Source organism: Stenella coeruleoalba, assembly GCF_951394435.1.
Source record: "Stenella coeruleoalba genome assembly, chromosome: 3".
NCBI classification, from domain to species: domain Eukaryota; kingdom Metazoa; phylum Chordata; class Mammalia; order Artiodactyla; family Delphinidae; genus Stenella; species Stenella coeruleoalba.
The window spans coordinates 28,156,391-28,162,878 of record NC_137148.1 but is presented as its reverse complement, the minus strand read 5'-3'; positions in this window follow the sequence as shown (position 1 = coordinate 28,162,878).

The window sequence follows — 6,488 nt, the reverse complement described above, 5'->3', positions numbered from 1 at the left end:
GAATCAATGGCTCCTGGATGCCCTCAAGGAGCAGGTTCTTTATATCTTTCCCTTCTGCCGTCCTCGGGGTTGTCAGTAGTGTTCCACTTCATCTGTCAACACGATAAGATTAAGTGGAGGAAGAGACAGAAAATGTACATTTCCATCTTGCGTGTCCCTTTTTAAGAGTGAAGAGTCTTGAGTCCTTCCCCTAAGTACCCTAGCAGATTCCTTTCCCACTGGATTATGTCAAAGTCAACACCCCAGATAATTACTGGCAAAAAGATGACACCAATTCTGATTTACTCCCTGTGGCTTAGACTTGCTTCCTCAGAAAGAAGAAAAAAATCCAGATTTTGTTACAAGGAAGAAAGAGAATAGTTGTCAGTCCCTAAACAAAACAGTGTCTGCCATGGAGATGATGCTAAGTGTGAAATGAGTGTTCAGACATTTATTATAACAGCAAGAGAACCCATTGCGGTGTCACCTGAATAAGCCTGACAAAACATCGTGAAGAGGGACCCTGGCATTAGAGAGGCTTTTCAGGCAAGGAGATAGTGACCAGGAGAGAGGAACATATAAGGACTGATGGGCAACGGAAGGAAGGATTGGGTGGGGGCAGGGACATCTATGGAAGCCTAAGGAAGGCTGAGCTTAGAGACACTGAAGGTAGGGAGAGTGAGGGATCTCCACAGGCCTGTCCCCTAGCGCTAATCCTCCCTGGAATATTTCAGGATGGGGAAATTCTCTTCCAGACTCTCAAGTATTATTGGATTATTCTTTGGGGTTACCAAATGTACTCAGCTCTCCTGAGATATCTATTCACTTTCTACAATGACACCTATTAACTTTACACGTCAACTTGGCTAGGTTCTGGTGCCCAGCTGTTTGGTCAAATACCAGTCTAGATGTTGCTGTGAGGGTGTTTTTAAAGATGTGACTAACATTGAAATCCGTAGACTTTGAGTAAAACAGATTGCCCTCCATAATGCAGGCGGACCTCATCCAATCAGCCGAAGGCCTTAAGAGAAAAGCCTGAGGTCCGCAAGAAGGAAAGAATCCTGCCTCCACACTGCCTTTGGACTCAAGACTACAGCATGGACTCTTGCTAGAGTTTCCAGACTGCTGGTGTGTCTTGTAGGTCTCAGACTTGTCCGCCTCCACAGTTGCATGAGGCAATTCCTTAAAGTAAATCTCTCTTTATGTGTATATGCATCCAAATCTCTCTCTCTCTCTCCATATGTATGTATACATATATATGTATATATGAATATATATGTATGTATATATATATGTATATATGAATATATATATATGTATATATATATATGTATATTCCATTTGTTAGGATCTTGCTTTAGCCCAGCAAGATCTCTGAGAAAACAACACTTGTCTCACCTTGATTATGTGACTCTGTACTTTGCCTCAAATTACCAGGAGGATGGCACGGCTTGGCCCTTGCTGGGAAATGGAGTTCCTGAGTGTCAGCTGCTTCTGCCTCAGGCTTCTTCAGCATCTGGATCAAGCTCATTTGGCCTCCATCGGCAGAAGTGAAGCCCCAGTTTCTGAATGAGGAAAACGACTTTGGGCTGACCAGTCCTGGGGGAGGTCATTATGTCAGTGTCTACTATTCCCTGAAAGAGAAAGAGTCCAAAGGTCATTTATGAATACCCTAATCCAATCCAGGTGTTCTGGGTGCAGCCTCCAGGGGAAATAAGAGAGCTTTTGATTGTCTCTGCCTGCAGAAAGAAATTATTAGGAAAAATGAGATGGTCTGAATAAAATTCACAAAGGGAGAATCAGATCCGCCTGAGTGATGAGTCTCAAGGGCTGCATCAGTAACTTGACTTCTGCTCCTGTAGCAGGACCATTCTTAGAGACGGGGCTGGTGCACCTCCTCTGTTCAAACCATGCAGCTGTCTCTTGGCTCCAACCCAGTTTCAAATAATCTGTCCTGTGATGCTGGGACTGTGACTCTGCAGATTACTCTTCTCCTTTGTCAACCAGTAGGAGGTGCTCGAAGAAGGTGCTAGAAGGAGGAGTATCCCAGAAGACATTTACTCTCTCCTTTTGCTTGCTGTTTTTGTGTCATCTGAGCAATGGCCCTTCACCCTGGTAGCTATAGTTGGCTCCAGTCCAGCATCTTTCTATATTCCCAGAATGAACCTCATTGTACCCTGATAAAGGTACCAGTTTTAGCTGGGCGGTGACCCCTCCTCAGACATCTGAGTTCCAGCTCTGCAGGGACCTTTCCTCTAGCTTCTGAATTCTGGTACCATCACCCTCTTCCCTTTGTTCTCCCAGCCTTAAGAGATGGTTGCTTCCTGTCATTACTATCTCTGTGCTTAACCCATTCCTTGTATTAAATTCTCTCTGTTTAAGTATCTGGCATGGTTTCTGATTTTCTGTTTGGACCCTAACTACTGACACAAATGCATGATGATACCAGCCATTAATATTAAATAACAAATTTCATTTCACACACACACACACACACACACACACACACACGATTTCATGCTTATCACACACCTCTCAGATTAGAATTTGGCTTCTTTTGTAGATTTCCTACAGTGGACATTTGTTGCCCAGCAAACATGTACAACATGTATTGTCCATTTGAGAGTTATATTCTTCATTATAAGTGAGAATGTTTGAATGCTGGTTTTTATTTTTTTTAATTTTTAAAATTTATTTTATTTTATTTTTTTGCTGTACGCAGGCCTCTCACTGTCGTGGCCTCTCCCGTTGCAGAGCACAGGCTCTGGACGCGCAGGCTCAGCGGCCATGGCTCATGGGCCCAGCCGCTCCATGGCAGGTGGGATCTTTCCGGACCGGGGCACGAACCCACGTCCCCTGCATCGGCAAGCGGACTCTCAACCACTGCGCCACCAGGGAAGCCCAATGTTGATTTTTAAACATTAGTCTCTGGGGAATTCCCTGGTGGTCCAGTGGTTAGGACTCAGTGCTTTCACTGCTGAGGACCAGGGTTCAATCCCTGGTTGGGGAACTAAGATCCTGCAAGCCATGCAGTGTGGCCAAAAAACAAAAGAAGACAAAACAGAAAAACATCAGTCTCTGACACCCTTCCTTTGGCCATCAAGACACATCCATTCCTGGGACACTGGCAATGGGTCTCCTGCACTTGCCTAAGGAGGGTCAGACCCTAAAATGTGTAATTTCACCAAGGTGATGACACCCTGATTAGCCGACCAATTCCTCTCCTGACTTTGCCTCACGTCGGTGCAAAGCACAAACCTATTTTTCTTAAAATGGCACCAGCGAATATCTATCTATGTATGTATGTATCTATGTATGTATGTATCTATCTATCTATATATTTTGGCTGCACCTGGTCTTAGTTGCAGCATGCAGGATCTTTTGTTGCGGTACGCAGCCTCCTCTTTGTGGCCTGTGGGTCTCTCTCTAACTGTGGTGCGCAGGCTCCAGAGAGCGTGGGCTCAGTAGTTGCAGCTCGAGGGCTCTCTAGCTGTGGTGTGTGGACTCTAGAGCACACAGGCTTAGTTGCCCTGTGGCATGTGGGATCCTAGTTCCCCGACCAGGGATCAAACCTGCATCCCCTGCATTGGAAGGTGGATTCTCAACCACTGGACCACCAGGGAAGTCCCAGCACCAGCTAATATTGAGAGACAATGGACCCTTTCTGAACACACTATATTCCTTTTTGTAAATTCTTCTCAAACAAAACTTCTCTGAAAATAATCTGAAAAGGTCTTCAACATCAAGATATAAATGACCAGTATAGCTAAACTATCTCATCTCAGGAAGTATTTTAATTTTATTTGCATTTTAAGTTTCAATGAAAGGGATCAAGCCTTGAGTTTAGAATCTCAGAATTCGCTGAGCTGAGTGTTGGGAGAATTTTTCCGTGGGAAGGGGTAGGAGAGAGGTGGGTCACACTCCAGCTGCTCCTTTCTGGAAATGACGCAAACACATGCCTTCCTCAGCTACCCTTTCAGTTGGCACTGATATAAAGACACGTTCTGTCGCACACAGTTCTTGACTGTCCATTGCCACACCAGAGCTGATCTCCTTTTGACCAAGGGCAGAGTGGAGCGCCCTGGGGGAGGCCACAGGGCACCTACACAACACATAACAGCCTCCTCTGTGAAGCTAAACAAATATTTGCCTCTCGCTTGCAGAGCACATCTACGGAGCTGACTTTTCACACGTATTCGCAGTGTCTGCACCTCTGTGGTTCACGGTGGTATCTGTGCCAACGTCCTGGCTGTAGCCTAGGAGCCAATCAAGCAAGCAAGATTCAGTGGCAGTCCCGGTACATCATAGCAGCCAGATGTCCCCAGTCATTTGCTGTGGGCTCTCATAGCCAGAGACAGCTGTGCAGAACTGGGGCTCTGGTACCTTCCATGAGTTTGCTGGGTGTAGATGTTCTCAACCCTCAGCCTACGATTAAGGAATTATGCCCACCTTCCCCCCTACCGAAAAAAAGAAAAGAAATTATGCCCAACTCTGAGTCATATCTTTTTTTTTTTTCAAAAGTTCAAGAGAGAATCTTTTTTTTAATTAAGTTTTATTGGAGTATAGTTGTTTTACAATGTTGTGTTCATTTCTGCTGTACAGCAAAGTGAATCAGCTATACATATACGTATATCCTCTCTTTTTTGGGTTTCCTTCCCGTTTAGGTCTCCACAGAGCTTATTCACATCTTTGAGCAAGGGACATTGCCAGAGCATTATGAAATGATAACCCCAAGTAAGATTTAGTAATAAGCCATGGTTTAAAATGCATTTCATGGGAAGATGCCAGAGAACACAAACTAAGGGGCTGGGGACTCTTCTCTGGGCCAGGTTTGCTATTCTCTGTCCATGAACTTGAGCAATTCGCTAAATCTTTTTAGACTGCCATCTCCCTGTCTGTAAGATGATGAGGTCTGGAGTTTTTTAAGGCTTCCTTACATGCTTTCTGTATTAGTTTGCTGGGGCTGCCGCAACAAACTACCACAAATTGGGTGGCTTAAACAAAGGAATTTATCGCCTCATAGTTCTTGAGGCTAGAAGTCTGAGATGGAGGTGTCAGCTGGGTTGGTTCCTTCTGAGGGCTGTGTGGGAGAATCTCGTCCATGCCCTTCTTCTAGCTTCTGGTGCTTGGCTGGCAATCTTTGGCATTCCTTGAGTTTTAAGTGCATCACCCCATCTCTGCTTTCATCTTTACACGGTGTTCTCCCTGTGTGCGTGTCTGTTTCTATGTCTAGTTTTTTCCCCTTTATAAGGACAGAGTCATATCTGGGTAGGGTCTACCCTAATGACCTCATCTTAACTTGATTGTCTGAAAAGACTATTTCCAAATAAAGTCATACTCATAGGTACTGGGGGTTAGGACCTCGATGCCTTTTTGGGTGTTACAATTCCACACATAACACTCGGACTCCAGATTCTTGTCCTGGCCACTATGGAGCTGGCCTTCTCTCTGCAGTCAGCCTGACATTGGTCCTCTGCTTTGCTGTAGAAGGGAGGAAGACAGATGGAGTCATATCCTAATAACCCCTTTCCAGTGGTGCAATACCAGGCAAGTTACTTTACTTCTCTGAGCCTCTGTTTCCTCATCTATAAGACGAGAACAATAGGTTTACTGAGAGAAGTCAGTGAGCTAAAGCAAAGAAGTACTTGGCTGACGTATGGTAAGTGCTCAACAAATGAGACATCTTATTGTTATTTATTCCTACTGAGTCAAGGAAAGGATGGGTCAGTGATTCCTAACTCTGACTGCACATTAGAATCATCTCAGGGACTTTTCAAAAACTCTTAGTGCCCAGGCCCCACTAGCGATTCTGAATCAGTTGGTCTCGGATGGGATCCAGGCACTGATATATTTAGAAGCTCCCTGGTTTATTTTATTATGCAGACAGGATTGAGAACCACTAGAATAAATGAAAGGGTGGAAAACACCAGTGGAAATTCTCAATACAGTTGAAAGTCAGAAGAGGTTGCCTTGGAGTTACTTATCCATATGGTCCAAGTGGTGGGATCAGCCAGAAACAGCTCTTAGAAAACTCGTGAATGAGGTGACCTAGATTTCAGAGACGTTTCTTGCTCTGTGGTCTCCCTGTCAAATATTTTCCAGGCTTCCCTGATGACGGAGCCACAGCAATATCCCATCCACTTGCTTGTCCAAGGATACCTAAGAGCTGTCCTTCTTCAGTCTCCTGCCCCAGGTCTGTTCAAAAGTCCTCGGTAAGAATTGATGCAGATAACCGCTTGATGCGCTACCTTCCTCAGGGATATCTGCCCAAGAGTGCTCATCACAGAACTCAAAAACTCCTCCAGTGGGGAAATCCTGGACACCTAATGGTAGACTTATGAAATGGGGACGGCAGAGCTCCTCACACCCCGCTAGGTGGGAGCTGCCTGCTCAGAAGAAGCATGGCTCCCGAGGCCCCTGCATTTGTGAACTGAAGAGCTTTTATTTTACTGAATCACTCTCTCACGCCATCCTCCACACCAAGTCCTTTTATGTATAAGTGTGAGGTC